This window comes from Hemiscyllium ocellatum, assembly GCF_020745735.1.
Source record: "Hemiscyllium ocellatum isolate sHemOce1 chromosome 27 unlocalized genomic scaffold, sHemOce1.pat.X.cur. SUPER_27_unloc_7, whole genome shotgun sequence".
In the NCBI taxonomy this organism is placed as follows: Eukaryota; Metazoa; Chordata; class Chondrichthyes; order Orectolobiformes; family Hemiscylliidae; genus Hemiscyllium; species Hemiscyllium ocellatum.
Window position 1 is genome coordinate 353508 of NW_026867516.1, and position 20001 is coordinate 373508.

Here is a 20001-nt window from a genome sequence, read left to right on the forward strand (position 1 = left end):
CTGCCCTGAGTGTGGGAAGGCCTTCAGTGATTCCTCCGCCCTGCTGACGAACCAGTTGGTCCACACCGGGGAAGGCTGTTCTCCGGCCACAAGTGCAAGGTGGCCTTCAGCTGTTCTTCCCACCTGCTGAGACACCAGTGGGTCCACACTGAGGAGAGGCCGCTCTTCTGCCCCGAGTGCAGGAAGGGCTTTGCTCTTTCCTCCGACCTATTGACCCATTGGTCAGATGTCGTTCAGTTGCCATAAGTGCAGGAAGGCCTTCAGCAATTCCATGGCCCTGCTGAGGCACCAGTCCGTCCACACTAGGGAGAAGCTGTTCTCCTGCCCCGAATGTGGGAAGGTCTTTACCCGCTCCTCCACGCTGCTGAAGCACCAGCTAGTCCACACATGGGGGAAGGGAGGCGGGGGGGGGGGTGTTTGGGGAGGCCATTCTGCTGCCCTAAGTGCGGGAAGGCCTTCAGCAATTCCTCCGCCCTACTGAAGCACCAATGTGTCCACACCGGGGAGATGCCCTTCAGTTGGCCCGAGTATGGGAAGAGGTTCATGTTTTCCTGCAACTTGCAGAAGCACCAGCGGGGGCACCAGCGCTCCCAGCAATCAGATCCTACTGGTGACGCTGCCTTGGGAACGCCCCAGGACTGAATCTCCTGCCAGCTCTGACAGTGGGTGCAGTGGGAGAGTAGGTGGGCTGTTTTTGTTTCTGATGGACTGCAATTGCCTCCCCCACCCCCCACAACCACAACCCCATGGTGGCTCAGGGTGTGCACTGCTGCCTCATGGCACCAGGAACCCAGGAATAATTCCACCCTTTGGGGTCTGTGTGCAATTTATGGAGGGTAGGAAAATGGATCTGAGTGGGTTAGTCTTTGGAAGATCAGTGCAGTTGTGTTGGGCTGAAGGACCTGTTTCCACATTGTAGGAGTTCTTCGAACCTCTGAGCTTTGCTTTCAGTGGACACTGCTGCTCATTGAGCCAGGGACTGTGCATTGCCAATGAAATGATCCAGAGAAAATAAGACTGCAAGACCATCGGAGCATACGTTAGGCCATTCGGCCCGTCGAGTTTACTCTGCCATTCGTTAGTGACAAAAGTAGTGCAGATGAGATTAACTACAGTCTGGAAACAGGCCATTCGTCCCAACAAGTCCACACCAACCCTCCGAAGAGTAACCCATCCAGACCCATTTCCCTCTGACTAATGTACCTAACTCTATGGGCAATTAAGCATGGCCCATCCACATGACCTGCACATCTTTGGTTTATGAAAGAAAAGAGGTCCACCCAAAGAAAACCAACGCAGACACTGGGAGAATGTGCGAACTCCTCACAGACGGCCACCCAAGGCTGGAATCAAGCCTGGGTCCCCAGTGCTGTGAGGCTGCAGTGGTAACCACTGAGCCAGTACATATTGCAACCCGATGTAGGCAAGCAGGAGGTTGGGAGAATACAGCAAGCTAGGCAACACCAGGATGTGGAGTAGTCAGCGTTTTGGGTATTAACCCTTCTTCAGGACTGAAACGTTGACTTCTCGATGAGAAACGACTTACGGGAATGTTGCTGGGGGTTGGAGGGTTTGAGCTACAGGGAGAGGCTGAATAGGCTGGGGCTGTTTTCAGTGGAGCATCGGAGGCAGAGGAGTGACCTAATAGAGGTTACAAAATTATGAGGGGCATGGACAGTGTAATAAACAAGGTCCTTTCCCTGGGATGGGGGAGTCCAGAACTAGAGAGTAGACATTTAGGGTGAAAGGCGAAATTAAAGTGACAACTTCTTCATGCAGAGGGTGGTACACATATGAAATGAGCTGCCAGAGTATATGGGTCAGTTGCTGTCAAATGGGACTAGATTATTTTAGGATATCAGGTCAGCATGGACAAGTTGGACCGGAGGGTTTGTTTCAATGCTGTACATGTCTCTGACTACTGGTCCTGATGTAAGTTTAAAGTAGAGTCCAAGTAACATTGAATTTTTCAGTCTTGTTGAGCTCACCTCCTGAAAAGTTTTAAATGAATCCCTCAGAACGATACTGTTTAAAAATGCTGAGTTGGGCAAAGTATCCCATCAAGTTCAACACGAACCCAGAGTTGAAGAAGTCAGAAGTCAGAACATCAAGGGGACCAAAACTGATCACAATATTCCAGGTGCAGCTTCATCCACGTCCTGTATAACTACAACATAACTTGCCAACATCTATACTCAATTCCCTAACTGATGAAGGCCAGTGTGCTGAAACCTTTCTTCACTGCCTTGTGTATCGATGTAATCAGAGTTTAGGACCTACTTTAATCTGATCCACAATCCAGCTGTTGGGTGTCCAGAAGCAGAGTAGTGCAGCGGGAGCGTGCTGGGCACATAAGCCGGAGGTCGATGGGTCAAAACCCTGTGATGCTGTTGCTTAATGTCTCTATAAGCTGCTTTCATTTGCAAAGGTGCTCTGTTCTGTATCTTGCCTTTACACCTGCTTCCCAAGGATTCTTCAGTGGCAGCAATCCCCCGGAGCTGGAGCAAGGCCCGAGCTCCAAGAAGCGGGGGGTAAGACTTGTATCTATTAACTCATTTAAATGGTACCTACTGTATAGGGCTATGGTTCACATTAAAACCGGAGGATCATGTCAGAGTGCTTGTTTATATTTAGCAGCTGTAGTTGGTAAAATACACTCCCTGGAGGAGCACCTTCTATGATGCTGCATTTCTTGCCTTCTGCCCTTCCCCCATTTCTTATCTCCCAGCTTGATTTTATGTTTTTTTGGTCAAATTAATATCATATGAATCAGACTTGGTATTCACTGTGTGCTATTAATTTGTTTGTTCGAATATTGTAAGTCAAAATTAATGCTGTAATTTCATTTCTGATGTCAGAGTTTGACATTGAATGTGCAGGTGTGAATACCAGTAAGTTGTGAAAATAAATCAAGAACTTGTGTTTTTTAACAAAAAGAGCAGTTCACTGATATTCATTGCATTGTCTCATTTGAGTGTGATGATTCAAATCTGACCATCAAACCGTTTCATGCAGTCACACAATTTAATTAAAGTTTTCTTTAACTTAGTAAAAGAAAATAACTCCAGCAGGCTAAGATTTATGCAATCTATTTATAAGATTATGTCCATTGCTCGCAATATGGTCTCATCCACATTTAGGAAACTGGACGCCAACTAGCGGAATGTTTGAGGGAACAGCTCTGGGTCACAGAAACTAAACGCCTGTGGCTGAACACTTTATCTCCCCCTCCCCTTCCATCAAGGACATGCAAGTCCTGGGCCTCCTCCACTGCCAAACTCTTGCTACCCGACGCTTGTCGGAAAAACATCATCTTCTGCCTTGGGACCCTCCAATTACATGGGATCAATGTACATTTCATCACTTTCCTCATTTCCTCTCCCGTACTTTGTCTCAGATCCAACCTTCCAATTCGACATCAACCTCTTGACCTGTCATACCTGTCCACCTTGCTTCTCACTTATTTGCTTCACCCTCATCTCTGACCTATCACCATCAATCCCTACCTCCATCTACCTATTACACTCCCAGCTGCCTTTCCCCCAGCCCTACATCCTTCCCATTTATCTGTCAGCCCCTTTGGACCACCCTTTATTCCTGATGAAGAGCTTAGGCTCTAAACCAAGACTGTGATGAAGCAACATCCTCAACAAATAGGAAATAGCTCCCAAGTCAGATTTCATCCCCTCTTCTGTTTCCCAGTTCTTTCAGAAATAAGAAATGTCTTTTTCTTCCACTAGAAAGTGGTCTTCCACTTTGCGCTGTCTGAAGTGTTAAGCCACACCACTACTTCAGCCACCTTTTAAGAATCCTTTCAACCTGTTTTTCTAACAATTGTGGAGGTGACCAAAAGCAAACATTTCACTCCTCCTCAATGCCCCGTTTCTCCTCCTATCAGCCATTTTGTCATGTTGTCTATGTTACATGCAGCCGAGTGCACTTGGTTTCTGAATTGAAATTGGCCATTGAAGTGAACAGGATTAATATTTATCGATGGCTAGCTGTGTTTGCACTAACTGTAATTATCCACCAATACAATGTCTTTTGTTCCACCAAAACTGGAAACAATGATCTGTATTTATATTGCAGTCGGATGTAGAAAAATCAGTCGTGCCAGAGGCCTGAACCCCATTGCTTACCCCTGGTAAGTGATCCCCCCAACAAGTATCCAAAATGGTATACTTGTTCTTGAGGGGAAGACCGCAGGGGGTCGCTGCACTGGCTGCTTTCGCCAAGTCCCCCTCACTGTCACCTATCTGTCTGCAATCTTTGGAGTTCCTACTTCCCTAAAGCTCCGATCTGTGACCACTCTGCCTCCCGAATGATTCTAAGCTCATCCAACTCCAGCTCCAGTTCCCGAACACGGTCTTGGAGGAGCTGGAGATGGGTGCACTTCCGGCAAGCGTAATCAGTAGGGACGACAAGCAATGCCACACCTCCCCTTCTTTTACCCCCACCTCTGACCCTACTAAAACATTTAAATACTGGAACCTGCAACAACCAATCCTGTCCCTGTTCTACCCATGTCTCTGTAATAGCCACAACATTGAAATCCCAGGTACCAACCCACGCTGCACGTTCACCTATCTTATTTCATACACTTCTCACATTGAAGTACATACACTTCAAGTCACGTTCCTGTTTAGAGGCACCCTCCTTCGAGATTGATGCCATGTTCCTAACCTCCCTACACTCAAGTTCCTGCACCCTAAAGCTACGGTCTCGGTTCCCATGCCCCTGCAGAATTAGTTTAAACTCCCCCCCCACCCCAAAGAGCACTAGCAAACGTCCAACCAAGGATACTGGTGCCCCTCAGGTTCAGGTGTAGACCATCCTGTTTATAGAGGTCCAACCTTCCCCAGAAAGAACCCCAGTTATCCAGATACCGGAATCCCTTCCTCCTGCACCATCCCTGTAGCCACGCATTTATCTGTTCTCTCTCACTATTCCTCAACTCGCGATCAAGTGGCATGGGTAACAAACCAGAGACAACAACTCTGTTTGTTCCAACTCTGCGCTTCCAACCTAACTCCCTGAAAGTATGCATAACATCCTCATCCCTCTTCCTACCTATGTCGTTGGTGCCAATGTGGACCATGACTTCGGGCTGCTCTCCGACCCCCTTAAGGACCCGGAAAACACGATCAGAGACATCACGTACCCTTGCACCTGGAGGCAACATACCAATCGTGAGTCTCTCTCGCCCCCACAAAACCACATATCTGTGCCCCAAACTATCGAGTCCCCAATAACTCTTGCTCTGCCCTTTTCCAACCTTCCCTTCTGAGCATTGGGAACAGGCTCCGTGCCAGAGGCCTGAACCCCACTGCTTACCCCTGGTAAATCGTCCCCCCTACAAGTATCCAAAATGATACACTTGTTCTTCAGGGGAATGACCGCAAGGGGTCGCTGCACGGGCTGCCATCTCCAAGTACCCCTCACTATCACCCATCTGTCTGCAATCTTTGGAGTTGCTACTTCCCTCAAGCTGCGATCTATGACCCCCTCTGCCTCCCGAATGATTCTAATTTCATCCAACTCCAGCTCCCGTTCCCGAACACGGACTTGGAGGAGCTGGAGATGGGTGCACTAATGGCAAGTGTAATCAGCAGGAACGACCATGGCATCCCTCACCTCAAACATGTTGCAGTGGAACATTGCACTGTCTTCGCTGCCATCCCTCCAAAAGTAAGCTTTAAAAAAAACTAGATCTGAAGAATAGAACAAGCAAAATGCAGCACTTACCTGCTTACCATAACGGATCTTATTATAAGGTTAGAGGAGGAGGGCGGGTGGGAGGGACTACCCCTGTAGTGCCTCGGGTTACTCACCTGCGCGCATTTATAGGAAGAGAAAACTACCCAGGTTAGCTTGCGCTACAACAGCTTCCGGGTCCACTCCGCGCTTTTTTGCAATAAAGGCGCGCAGGAGAGTCCCGGAGATGTGACTTGACTCTCCTGTCTCCCCAATGTTATAGAGATCGCATCGGGAGCAATGGACACAAAAACTTACATTGATGGATACAAGAAAAATTAAATTTAAACTGTAAAACACACGTAACCGCGTCTACAAACAGACACTGCCAAGCAGCCCCGACCTGCTCCGTCGAGAGAGTGAAGACTGTTCACTCGTTTGTAGCTGCAGAAGCAATCATCCCAACACATGCAAACAAATCTGCATCAGGATCACACTGCAGCACCCAGGTACGGTGAAGATCAATAAACAACTGTAAAGCGCATTTCAGAAGAATGGACAGCCCGTAGGCCAGCTAAAAACAGCTTCCCTGACCGGGAATCGAACCCGGGCCGCGGCGGTGAGAGCGCCAAATCCTAACCACTAGAGCGACACAAAGCCGCCCTTGTAGCTCTGCTGAAAATGGCCTCGCTGCCCGGGAATCGAACCCGGGCTGCAGCAGTCAGAAGACTATCACCGGTGCATCCAGCAATGTAACTTTTTTGTGTCCATTGCTCCCGATGCGATCTCTATAACATTGGGGAGACTTAGAGTCAAGTCACATCTCCGGGACTCTCCTGCACGCCTTTATTGCAAAAAAGCGCGGAGTGGACCCGGAAGCTGGTGTAGCGCAAGCTAACCTTGGGTAGGTTTCTCTTCCTATAAATGCGCGCAGGAGAGTCCCGCAGATGTGACTTGACTCTCCTGTCTCCCCAATGTTATAGAGATCGCATCGGGAGCAATGGACACAAAAACTTACATTGATGGATACAAGAAAAATTAAATTTAAACTGTAAAACACACGTAACCGCGTCTACAAACAGACACTGCCAAGCAGCCCCGACCTGCTCCGTCGAGAGAGTGAAGACTGTTCACTCGTTTGTAGCTGCAGAAGCAATCATCCCAACACATGCAAACAAATCTGCATCAGGATCACACTGCAGCACCCAGGTACGGTGAAGATCAATAAACAACTGTAAAGCGCATTTCAGAAGAATGGACAGCCCGTAGGCCAGCTAAAAACAGCTTCGCGGACCGGGAATCGAACCCGGGCCGCGGCGGTGAGAGCGCCAAATCCTAACCACTAGACCACCAGGGCGACACAAAGCCGCCCTTGTAGCTCTGCTGAAAATGGCCTCGCTGCCCGGGAATCGAACCCGGGCTGCAGCAGTCAGAAGACTGTCACCGGTGCATCCAGCAATGTAACTTTTTTGTGTCCATTGCTCCCGATGCGATCTCTATAACATTGGGGAGACTTAGAGTCAAGTCACATCTCCGGGACTCTCCTGCGCGCCTTTATTGCAAAAAAGCGCGGAGTGGACCCGGAAGCTGGTGTAGCGCAAGCTAACCTTGGGTAGGTTTCTCTTCCTATAAATGCGCGCAGGAGAGTCCCGCAGATGTGACTTGACTCTCCTGTCTCCCCAATGTTACAGAGATCGCATCGGGAGCAATGGACACAAAAACTTACATTGATGGATACAAGAAAAAATTAAATTTAAACTGTAAAACACACGGAACCGCGTCTACAAACAGACACTGCCAAGCAGCCCCGACCTGCTCCGTCGAGAGAGTGAAGACTGTTCACTCGTTTGTAGCTGCAGAAGCAATCATTCCAACACATGCAAACAAATCTGCATCAGGATGCGATTTGAACGAGCTACATCACACTGCAGCACCCAGGTACGGTGAAGATCAATAAACAACTGTAAAGCGCATTTCAGAAGAATGGACAGCCCGTAGGCCAGCTAAAAACAGCTTCCCTGACCGGGAATCGAACCCGGGCCGCGGCGGTGAGAGCGCCAAATCCTAACCACTAGACCACCAGGGAGACAAAAAGCCGCCCTTGCAGCTCTGCTGAAAATGGCCTCGCTGCCCGGGAATCGAACCCGGGCTGCAGCAGTAAGAAGACTTTCACCGGTGCATCCAGCAATGTAACTTTTTTGTGTCCATTGCTCCCGATGCGATCTCTATAACATTGGGGAGACAGGAGAGTCAAGTCACATCTGCGGGACTCTCCTGCGCGCATTTATAGGAAGAGAAACCTACCCAAGGTTAGCTTGCGCTACACCAGCTTCCGGGTCCACTCCGCGCTTTTTTGCAATAAAGGCGCGCAGGAGAGTCCCGGAGATGTGACTTGACTCTAAGTCTCCCCAATGTTATAGAGATCGCATCGGGAGCAATGGACACAAAAAAGTTACATTGCTGGATGCACCGGTGATAGTCTTCTGACTGCTGCAGCCCGGGTTCAAATCAAGAAGACATGTTTGCGTGAAAGATTTTGGACACTGGTGTGGCAGGAAGAATACTGAGACACCCGAGTGAGGGAGATTCAGTGCGCTGACTGTGAAAAGTGCTTCAAACCATTTACTCAGGTTGGGGGAATCAAACTCTCACCCCTCACGGTGGGGATAGACTGGTAATTTCAAACCCAGAGTAACACAAGGAAAGCTCCTTCAATGGGGAAACAGTGGAAATGTGGGGACCGTGGGAAAGGATTCCCTTCCCCATCCGTGCTGAAAACCCACAGACTCATTCACACAGGGGAGAGGCCATTCACCTGCTCAGTGTGCAGGAAGGGCTTCAGTCGGATCAGCCATCTGCAGGCGCACGAGTGAGTCCACAAGGGAGAGAAGCCATTCACGTGCCCCATGTGCGGGAGAGGGGTCACTCAGACAGCTGCACTGCTGTCCCACCAGCGGCTCCACACCGGAGAGAGGCCATTCACCTGCTGTAAGTGCCGGAAAGGATTCACCTGCTCCTCCCACCTGCGGAGGCACCAGTGAGTTCACGCGCCATCGCAGGGGGATTGAACGAACGATGGCCGAGTGCCAAGTGCTTATGCACGAAACGCGATTCTCCTGCCCCTTGGATGCTGCCTGACCTGCTGAGCTTTTCCAACACCACGCTCTCGACTCTGATCTCCAGCATCTGCAGTTTTCACTTTCTCCTCGAGGGCAAGGTTGGACTTGTCTTTTATTCACTCATTCACTCCTTACAGCCTCTCCTTTGTTGTGGCCTAACTGCACATACATCAATGCAAGTTTCAGAAAGATTTTTGCAGCTTTTGTTTTGGAAAAAATAACATTCTTGCCGACTTTAATGACGTTTCTGAATATACAGTTTTAGTTATTCTCAATTTTAAATATCAACTATTTCCCACATGCCGTGTTTCCCAGGTAAAGTCATCACCATCCATTCTCTATCTCCCCTGAGAAAGACTTCATACAACGATCAAAGAGGGCTGAGGCACGAGAAAGGACGATTGTGGGGGGGGGGGGCGGGGGATAAGGGGGTCGCTGGTGATGGTGGAGAAAGGAGGGAAATGGACAGGGGAATAGACTGTGGTTCAGAGGGTTGGGGGAGAATAGAGGTGCAGTGTGAGGAGAGAGAATGGGCAGGGGGCAGTGAATGGGGAGAAAATGGACAGGGGGCAGAATGTGAAGAGAGAGACGGCACAAATGCCACCTTCTCCAGGCCTGGTGTCAATGTCCAACGAACTGGAACCCACTCCTCCCACATTTCTCAATATACACGTGGCTAAGGCAATGGTACCATATCATCATTCCAGGCCATTCACACCGACCTTCCCAACAGCATCCCACTTAGATTCACTCGATTACGCTACAGCCCTGCAGTTCCCCATGGCTATTTCCTGATGAAGGGTTTTGCCGAAACGTCAATTCTCCTGGTCCTCAGATGCTGCCTGACCGGCTGTGCTTTTCCAGCTCCACACTCTCGACTCTAATCTCCAGCATCTGCAGTCCTCACTTTCGCCCAGTAAGGGGTGAATGTTCTATTCCTAGTCTTTTAGATCTTTTAAAATCTTTCTCCCACACCCTAAGCCTTTACCCTCTAGTTTTGGAATACCTCGACCCTGGGGAAAGGACAGAAACGTTGAGCAGCCAGACAAAATGCAAAAGAAATAAAATGTCGAGGCACAGGGAAAAAAATCGGCAAAATAAAATAGCGTCGGCATTTGTCTCCCGTATTCGCATTTGGACGCTTAATATTTGTTGTGATCGGGAGGTGCCTGTGTTGGACTAAGGTGTACGTGCTCAACGTTGGACTGCTGTGCTGTATCAGAGTTGAATATTGTGGCGCTGGAAAACCACAGTCGGTCAGGCAGCAACTGAGGAGGAGGAGAGTTGACGTTTCGGGCACGAGACCTTCATCAGGAGTGATGTGTGGATAGACAAAGGGGCCTCAGTGTCCTTCTACACCAGTCACTGCCAGTTGTCAGAAAGTGCAGCAAGCAATGAACAAAGCAAGTGGTATATCAGCGAGAGGAATTGAGTTCAGAAGTGAGGATGTCTTCCTACAGTTAGGTCGGTTATTGAATTTATTCAAGGCTGAGTTCATGTGACTTTGAAGAACGAAGAAGTTATGGGAGGAGGCAAGAAAATGGTTTTAAGACCAGTACAGAGCAGTTACAGAGTCATACAGCACAGAAACAGACCATTCAGTCGAACACGTCATGCTGATGGTGTTCTGAAACTAACCTGGTCCCACCTGCCAATGATTGGCCCATATCCCTCCGAACTTTCCCTATTCATGTACTTATCCAAATGCCTTTTAAACTTTGTAACTGCACCTGCATCCAGCAACTCCTCTGGACATTGATTCCTCACACAATCTACTCTTTATCTTTTAGAAAAAAGGTGCCCCTCATGTCTTTTTAAAATATTTCTTTCTTCACCTTCAAAATGTGCTCCCTAATCTTGAAACATCCACACTAGGGAAAGAATACTTGCCGTTCACCTCATTTATACCTCTCATGATTTTATAATCCTCTCTAAGGTCACCTCTCAATCTCTGATGCTCCAGTGAAAAAAGTCTCAGCCTATCCATCTAGATGCAGGTATGTTTATATCCAGTTATGAACTGTTCAATGCTGGTGCCAGCTGGAAATATAAATGACCTATTCCTGCTTCCAATTCTCTCACTGTGTCCAGGACAGCAGGAGACCATACAACATAGGTGCAGAAATTAAGCCATTTAGTCCATCAGATCTGCTCCACCATTCAATCACTGCTTATATGTTTCTCAACCCCGTTTTGAAATATGGATTTTGGAAAGGCAGACCAGGGCAGGATCTACACTTTTAATGGGGAGTGTTGTTGAATAAACATACCTTGGAGTGCTGGTTCATAGTGGAGTCGCAGGTAGACAGGATAGCAAAAAAGGTATTTGGTATATTTGCTTTTATAGGTCAGTGCATTTCAATATAGATGTTGGGAGGTCATGTTGCGACTGTAAAGGACATTGATTAGGCCACTTTTGGAATACTGCATTCGGTTCTGGTTTCGCTGCTACAGGAAATGTGTTACAAACTTTTGCAAGGATTTGGAAAAGATTTACAAGGCTATTGCCAAAGTTGGAGGGTTTGATCTATCTGGAGAGGCTGAATCGGCTGGGTTGTTTTCTCTGGATCATTGGGTGCTGAGAGGTTACTTTATAGAAGCTCATAAGGAGCATGGATAGGGTGAATAGCCAAAATCTTTTCCCCAGAGTAGGGGTTTCCAAAACTAGAGGGTATAGGTCTGAGGTGAGAGGGGAAATATTTAAAAGGAACTTTACAGGCACCTTCCTTACGCAGAGGGTGTTGTGTAGGCTGGTATAATTAAAGCATTTTAAAAGGCATTTGGGATATCTGGTCAGCACGGACAATTTGGACTGAAGGAAAGCAGAAGTGTCATTGTGAAGACTGGACCTTCAGAGCAGCTTTCAAGGATGTTTCATCCTTACTGGGAGCAGAAGCTACAATGAAATCTTTCATTTGTGAGACAGCAACTGAGTGAGTGAGGACATTCAGAATATTGGTGGAAAGTGGGAATTTGTTTTAATGTGGAGTTGAAGTGATTGAAGTAAAGTGTGCTGACAGGGAACCTAGTGAAGGGTTAGGTGAGTTTTTGTTTTAAGCTGCTCATTTCTTTCAGCCTCCAACATTGTATTTCCAATGCTGTCCATCAGTGGGAGTGGTGAATCAGTAACTGGTAGCGTTAGAAGCCTTACGATTTTCAGTACTGCAGGTATTGCATTGTCTCATCAGCTTTGTAAAGGTTACTGGCAGCAGCGGGAGGTATGGGCTGTATTCACTAGAAATGATTAAGCAGTTAGATAACACACGTACAAGAGGGCAGGGTGGGACTTGTCTTTCGATTTGCAGGAGGTGGGAGTTTCTGTTGCTGCAGTCCATGGCAAACACAACTGCGGTAAATCATAGAATCACTACAGCGTGGAAGCAGGCCATTCATCCCATCAAGTCCACACTGACCCATCCAACGAGCCACCCAGACCCACGCTATCTAGTCGTTTCTGCCGGTGAGTGAGACTAGGTCACAAGATTAGGGAGTAGGTTTAAGACAGAGGAGAAGGAACTGCTTTTCCCGGAGAGTGGTGAATCTATGGTAATCTCTGCCCAAGGAAGCAGTAGAAGCAGCCATATCCAAGACATAGTTCGATGGGATTTTGTACGGTAGGTGAATTTAGTATAGTCAGGATAATGCAGGTAAGAGGAGCTGAGACGATGGATAGATGAGCCATGCTCTTAATGAATGGTGGAGTAGCTCGAAAAACCAAATCGCCTACTCCTGCTTCTATTACTGCGAATGTATAAACATGCATTTTCATGGCCAATCCGAATCAAGGCAGATGAGCAATGTAGTGATGTGGAAACTGAACATCAGAGAATGATAGAAAGGGACTCGGAAAGTAAATGTCCCAGTCCAAAGATGTGCAGGTCAGGTCAAATGACCATGCTAAATTGTCCATAGTGTTAGGTGCATTAATCAGAAAGAAATGGGTCTGGGTGGGCTGCTCTTCAGGGTGTCAGTGTAGACTTGTTGGGCCGAAGGGCCTGTTTCCACACTGTAGGGAATCTAATCTAATCAATCAAAACTGGATTCTACAGAACACAAAAACTGAAACTGAAGACTGTCTGGCTGAATGTGTGCTGCAATGTAACAAAACTGAATGAATTGATTGCACACATTGAAGAGAATAATTAAGATCTGAGACTCCTTACAGGGACATGGCTTCAGGATGACAAGGATTGGATCTGAATATTGAGGGGGCACGTGGCATTCAAGTTGAAAAGGAAGCGAGGTAAAGATAGAGGGTTGGCACTGCTAATCAAAGCACTAATAACATGGTACTCTCGTGTCAGCTCGGATTTCAGGTCCTGATTTCTCTGTCCTCTTCTCCCTGTTGCCACAGAGTAAGATGTTGTCTGTTCTCGGCTCAGCTGGCTTTCTACTGAAACAATGAGCCCCTTTTACACCTTCCAGAGCAATAAATCATTCAGTCGAACAAGGCCCAATCCAAATATTCTCAGTTTGATAACCATCCAGAATGAGAGAGTCATCTGAGCAGGGAATAAAACAAGAAAAATGAAACAAAATTAAACATAATTGCACATTTGGTGCTTAAAGTGTGTTAATTAGATAGTAGAACAGAATTAGGGGTCTCCCAGGATTCTTATCATCCCCTACTTGAGGAATTCTCTCTCCCTAACAATATTTATATCAACAGAAATAAAACATTTGTTATGAAATAGACATAGAGATATACAGCACGGAAATAGACTTTTTGATCCAACACATCCATGCTGACAAGATGTCCTATATAAATCTAGTATCCCATTTGCCAGCATTTGGCCCATATCCCACCAAACCTTTCCTATTCACACACTCATCCAGATGCCTTTTAAATGTTGTAATTGTACCAGCCTCTACCACTTTCTCTAGCCTATTTACCCTATCCATGCTCCTCATGATTTTATAAATGTCCATAAGATCACCCCTCAGCCTCCGACCCTCCAGGGAAGCAGCCCCATCCTATTCAGACTCTCCTTCTACCACAAACCCTCCAACTCTGGCGACATCCTTATCAAGCTTTTTTGCACACTTTCAAGTTTCACAACATCATTCCTATCCTATCGTAGGGAGACCAGAATCGAATGCAATAATCCAAAAGTAGCCGAACCAATGTCCTGCACTGGGGCACTGACTAATAAACGCAGGCATATCAAACACCTTCTTCACTATCCTGTCTATGTGTGACTCCCCTTTCAAGGAACTATGAACTTACCATCGAGCCATACAGCATGATCATGGACCTTTGGTCCAACCAGTCCATGCCAAACATAATCCCAAACTAAATCAGTCTCTCCTGCCTGCTGTTGGCCTGTATCCCTCCAAACCTTTCCTAGTCATGTCCTAAAACAAATGTATTTTTATTGTACCCGCATCCACCGCTTCCTGAGGAAGTTCATTGCACACATCAATCACCATCTGTGTAAAATTAGTATTTGAATGGCAAGGACGAAATGGTTTATGAAAATAAACAGCTTCTACCAAACCCACTACAGCATGTATGGTAGGAACTCTGGAGTCTTTCAAATCGGTATTTCCATGGAGTGGAGGTGGGGGAGTAAAGTTGGATTCACAGAGGTGGGCCTCTTCTGAGAGTGTAAAACTAAAATTAAACCCCGTGCTTTGCTAGAACTCAAACCGCATTGACGTGGAGGAGAGCGAAAGGAGTTTGCAAAGTGTCCTCCCCTCCCCATGTGCTTCAGCTGCAGGGCAGCGCAGGCGCAGTGCGTCCCCCCACCCCATTGTGGACGTCACAACGTGGAGGCAGCCCTGTTAATTTCAGAGTGAAACTCCCTCCCTCTGGGTAACATCTGGGAGTAAAGCAATGTCACCCCCTTTCCATTCCTCATCCTGGGAGGGGAAGAGAGAGAGGCATGGGGGGAGTGTAGGGTGAGGTGGAGACTGTTCACTTGTAGCAACTGGAGTGACTCCATGGAGGGAGCAGGCTCTCCAAATGTGCTCAGATGCTCTCTGTCCCTCTCAAAGGTATTTTCCTTGTGTATTCCCTCAGTTTGGCACGTACACAGTTTGCACCTTGGAAAAGGTTTGCTTCTTACCTCGTCTTCAGAATTATAAGGGTAGTTTCTCATGGAAGTATTTAAGAGATTGGCACATTGATTTCAAATGTTGATATATGTTGCTTCATATGGTGTATATCTGATATTGTTGGCTGTTATAAAAAACTTTGTGGCTATGATTTTACACCTTCTAATGCAGTAATAGAGTTACATTCTATACTTGTCTTTTTTTTATTTACTAGGACAGCAGGAAGTCATTCAGTAACTTCACTGGCTTTCTTTTCCCAAGCAGCCTTGGCATTTCATTATCATATTCTTGATTCAGCTCCATTTCCAGCACCTTTGTCGACAGCTTGTTCCAGGTTATTGCGATCTAAATTAAGTTTTCCTCCATACACACTTAAGACTATCTTGTTGCATGAGGGTTTTTTGTGTCCTGCATAATATATGGTCAGCACTCATCTAGCAATCTACAGGAATTTCCACCAATGTTACGTTCATTTAACAGTACTGACAGTGATCACTCAACTTGTGATTTTTTTTTGCAGGAAGACATGCAGAAAGAAATCTGAAAACAAATGATACATCATCTTCTGACAGCGCCACTTGAGTCAATGGGGGTTGAATATCAGCAGCCATTCAATTCGAGAAGAAATGTTTGTTTCTGTCTGTGTGAGAGATTTTGAACACTGGTATGGCAGGAATAATACCGAGACACCCGAGTGAGGGAGATTCAGTACGCTGTCTGTGAAAAATGCGTCAAACAACTTACTCAGCTTGGGGGATCAAAATCTCACCCCTCACAGTGGGGAGAGACTATGCATCCATTCTGTTTTTAATTTCAAACCCAGTGCGACACAAAGAATGCTCCCCTCATGGGGAAACCATGGAAATGTGGGGACTGTGGGAAAGGGTTCCCTTCCCCATTGGGGCTAGACACCCACAGATGCGTTCTCACTGGGGAGACACCATTCTCCTGCTCGGTATGCGGGAAGGGATTCAGTTGGCTGTGCAGCCTGCAGACACAACAGCGAGTTCACACCAGGGAGGGGCCGTTCATCTGCCGCCATTGTGGGAAATGATTCATTCAGTCGTCCCACCAGCAGACACACCAGCAGGTTCACATCGGAGTGGCGCCATTCACCTGCCCTAAGTGCGAGAAGAGCTTCAGTCATGTGGGCAACCTGTGGAGACACCAGCTGATCCACACCAGGGAGAGGCCGTTCACATGCTCTGTGTGCAGGAAGGGGTTCACTCAGACATCTGCACTGTAATCTACCAAAGGGTCCATATCATGGAGAGGGCGTTCATCCGCTGTCAGTGTGGAAAGGGCTTCACCCGCTCCTCCCACCAGCGAGTTTTGGAATTTTTTGAGGAGGTAACTGAAGATGGACAAGGGAGATCCAGTGGATGTAGAGTACCTGGACTTTCAGAAAGCATTTGATAAAGTCCCACATAGGAGGTTAGTGAGCAAAATTAGGGCGCATGGTACTGGGAGCAAAGTACTGACTTGGATTGAAAATTGGTTGGCTGACAGGAAACAAAGAGTAGTGATAAACGGTTTCCTTTCAGAATGGCAGGCGGTGACCAGTGGGGTACTGCAGGGATCAGTGCTGGGCCAGCAGCTTTTTACAATATATATTAATGATAGGGTGGCAGGCTTTGGTTCATTAATATGTAAATCCCAGAACTTGTTTGAAGCACATTCTCGTCACAACGTAAGGTCTGTATCCCAATCTTAAGTGAGACTGGTTCGATTTCCAAAGTAGGAATTTATAAAATCTCACATAGATTGACTGCCTGTAGATTGTATTTGGCTCAAAAAGTGGACAATGTATCTGCAAATACAAAATCACACCAAAGCCTTATATGTAAGTGTACATGCATGAGCGTGCGTGTGATTGTGTGCGTGCTTGATAAAGTGTGTGAGTGATAGAGTATCAGCCTGTGAGAGGGTGCATATGTGTGTGTCTGAGAGAGGGATCTGTGTGACTGTGAGAATGTGTGCTTTGTGTGGGTGTGAGAGAGCGTGGCAGTGAAGTGGGGTTACCTGTCATGTGACAAGAATCCAAGGTCCTGGTTGATGCCATCCTCATGTGTGGCCTCTGCTGCGCCACTAAAACTGAATAAGCAATTACATAGCACACATTGGAGAGGGCAGGGTGGGACTTGTCTTTCGATTTGCAGAAGGTGGGAGGTTCTGGGTGCTGGAAATTAGGGAAAACACATGCTGGAGGACCTTCAGCACAGAGACATGCAGCTGGAAGCCAGGCTGCAAACACGTTGGGGGAATCATCAAACCCCCTACACTGTGGAAACAGGTCCTTTGGCCCAACAATCCATACTTACCCCCCCTTACAGCATCCCACCCAATAACCTCCACAGCTAATCCCTCAATTTAGAACATCCAATCCACTCTAAGCTGCACACCTTGGGAGGAAACCAGAGCACCCAGAGATTGGGAGAGGGGGGTAGGAAAGTGCAAACTCCACACAGACAATCACCCTGAGGGTGGAATCGAACTCAAGGCCCTGGCACTGCGAGGCAGCGGTGCTAACCACTAAATTGCTGCCGCGCCGCTGGCAGTCTTGGACTGAAGGAATCGATTGGCTTCATGCCAGTCCTCGTGACACTCCAGGTAAAAAATGAGGTCTGCAGATGCTGTCGAACTTCCTATTCCTTGGATGCTGCCTAACCTGCTGTGCTTTAACCAGCAACACATTTTCAGCTGGTGACACTCCAGCCCATTTGGGGAATTGAATTTGCTTCCACAGAGTTTCCACGGTGCAGGGGTCATTGCATCTCAGCAGCTTCAACGATCCAAAGAAGGGCTCGTCTACAGTGAGAGCACTAGTCCACATTTCGCTACAGAGTTAAAGTTCTGGGCACAATCAGAACACTCCCACGCAGGCTGCGTGTAATCACGGGGCTTCTCAAGTCACGTTGATGTTTGAAATAATTTCCCCTCCTGGATTCAAGTCACATCTGCGGGACTCTCCTGCGCGCATTTATAGGAAGAGAAACCTACCCAGGTTAGCTTGCGCTACACCAGCTTCCGGGTCCACTCCGCGCTTTTTTGCAATAAAGGCGCGCAGGAGAGTCCCGGAGATGTGACTTGACTCTAAGTCTCCCCAATGTTATAGAGATCGCATCGGGAGCAATGGACACAAAAACGTTACATTGCTGGATGCACCGGTGATAGTCTTCTGACTGCTGCAGCCCGGGTTCGATTCCCGGGCAGCGAGGCCATTTTCAGCAGAGCTACAAGGGCGGCTTTGTGTCGCCCTGGTGGTCTAGTGGTTAGGATTTGGCGCTCTCACCACCGCGGCCCGGGTTCGATTCCCGGTCAGGGAAGCTGTTTTTAGCTGGCCTACGGGCTGTCCATTCTTCTGAAATGCGCTTTACCGGTTAGTCGGGATAGTGCAGTTTGGTGGAGCTGTGATCTTAATGAATGACGAAGTAGGCTTGCCCAAATGGTCTACTCCTGCTTCTGTTAATTTGAATCTGTAGCACTGTATTTCCAGCGGCGGGAGTTTTCCCACGGCACAAAGGTGGTTTCCTAAAATAAATTTAAACCCCTTGCTTTGCTTGAACTCAAACTGCATTGACTTGGAGGAGAGTGGGATTTGCAAAGTGCCCTCCTCTCCACACGTGCCTCAACTGCAGGGCAGCTGTCCGGCCCGCCTCCATTATTGACGTCACAATGCGGATGCAGCCCTGTCAGTTTCAGAGTGAAACTTCCTCTCGCTGGGCAATATCTGGGAGCAAAGCAATGTCACACCCTTTCCATATACCATCCTCCAGCAGCGAGGGGGGAGGGGAGGTAGGGGTGGGTGAAACACTATTCATTTGTAGCAACTGGAGTGAACCCAGGGAGGGAGCAGACACTCCAAAGGTGCTCAAATACTTTCTATCTCTCTTAAAGCTATTTTCCTCGTGTATTCCCTCAGTTTGGCACGTATACAGTTTGCACCCTCGAAAAGGATTGCTCCTTTACTCATGTTCACCACTAAAAAGTTAGATTCCCAAGGAACTGGGCAGCATTTAAGGGATTGGCATATTATTTAAAAAAATGTAGAGCACCGACTGCATGTGGCTCGTTGGTCTGGCGGTGTGATTCTCGCTTCGGGCCTCCTGATGCGTGGTCGTGTGAGAGATCCCGCGTTCAAATCCCAGACGAGTCCTAGCTTCTTACATTATCTTGTGCGAAAACGGATAATCAATTTTCTCAAAAAGCAGCTTCGTTAAACGAGATCCGACTTCCTGACTCAGGGATTGGGCAGAACTACCATTACAATGAACGTGGCAATGGCAGCACTTATTCAAAGCGAAAACAAGTTTTAGTTCACACAGAGGATGGTGGGCGTTTGGAACGCGTTGTCAGCAGAGTGGTAGAGGCAGGCACGGTAGATTCATTCAAGATGCGTCTGGATAAATGCATGAGTGGGTGGGGAGTAGAGGGATACAATACTTAGGAATTGAACAACTGGTTTAGACAGTACATTTGGATCGGCTCAGGCTTGAAGGGCCTGTTCCTGGGCTGTAAATTTTCTTTGTTCTTTATTCCATATGGTGTATATCTGATATTGTTGGTTGTTGTAAAAGTTTGTTTGAAATTATTATTCACCTTCTAATGTAATAATGGAGTTACGTCCTTTTTTGTCATTTTTTAAAATTTAATAGGCCAGCAGGAAGTCATTCAGCAATTTTACTGCCTTTCTTTTCTCAAGCAGTCTTAACATTTCATTTTCATATCCTTGATTCAGCTCCATTTCCAGCATCTTTGGAAATGGAGTTTATTCCATGTTATTGTCACTGAAATGAAGTTTTACTCCATACATACCGAAGCCTATCTGGCTGCATGAGAGTTTTCAGGTTTCTGTGGCCTGGATAATATGTGATCAGCAGGCATCTGGCAATCTACAGGAATTGCCACCTATGTTATGTTCATTTAACTGTACTGACAGTGATCACTTATTTTGTGATTTTTCTTTGCAGGAAGACGTGCAGAAAGAAATCTGAAAGCAAATGATACATCAACTTCTGACAGAGCCACTTGATTCATTGGGCCTTGAATATCAGCAGCCATTCCAATCAAGAAGACATGTTTGCTTGAAAGAGTTTGGACACTGGTGTGGCAGGAAGAATACTGAGACACC

At 47.2% G+C, this 20001-nt stretch overlaps 2 non-coding genes across 2 annotated transcripts; one reads left to right on the forward strand and one right to left on the reverse strand.

Moving 5' to 3' along the window:
* Nucleotides 1-7708: 7708 nt before the first annotated feature.
* Nucleotides 7709-7780, reverse strand: trnae-cuc (transfer RNA glutamic acid (anticodon CUC)). The gene has a single exon. It is a non-coding gene; the product is annotated as a tRNA-Glu (tRNA).
* A 10344-nt stretch (nucleotides 7781-18124) lies between these two features.
* On the forward strand, nucleotides 18125-18196 carry trnae-cuc (transfer RNA glutamic acid (anticodon CUC)). Its single transcript has one exon. It is a non-coding gene; the product is annotated as a tRNA-Glu (tRNA).
* Nucleotides 18197-20001: the final 1805 nt, after the last annotated feature.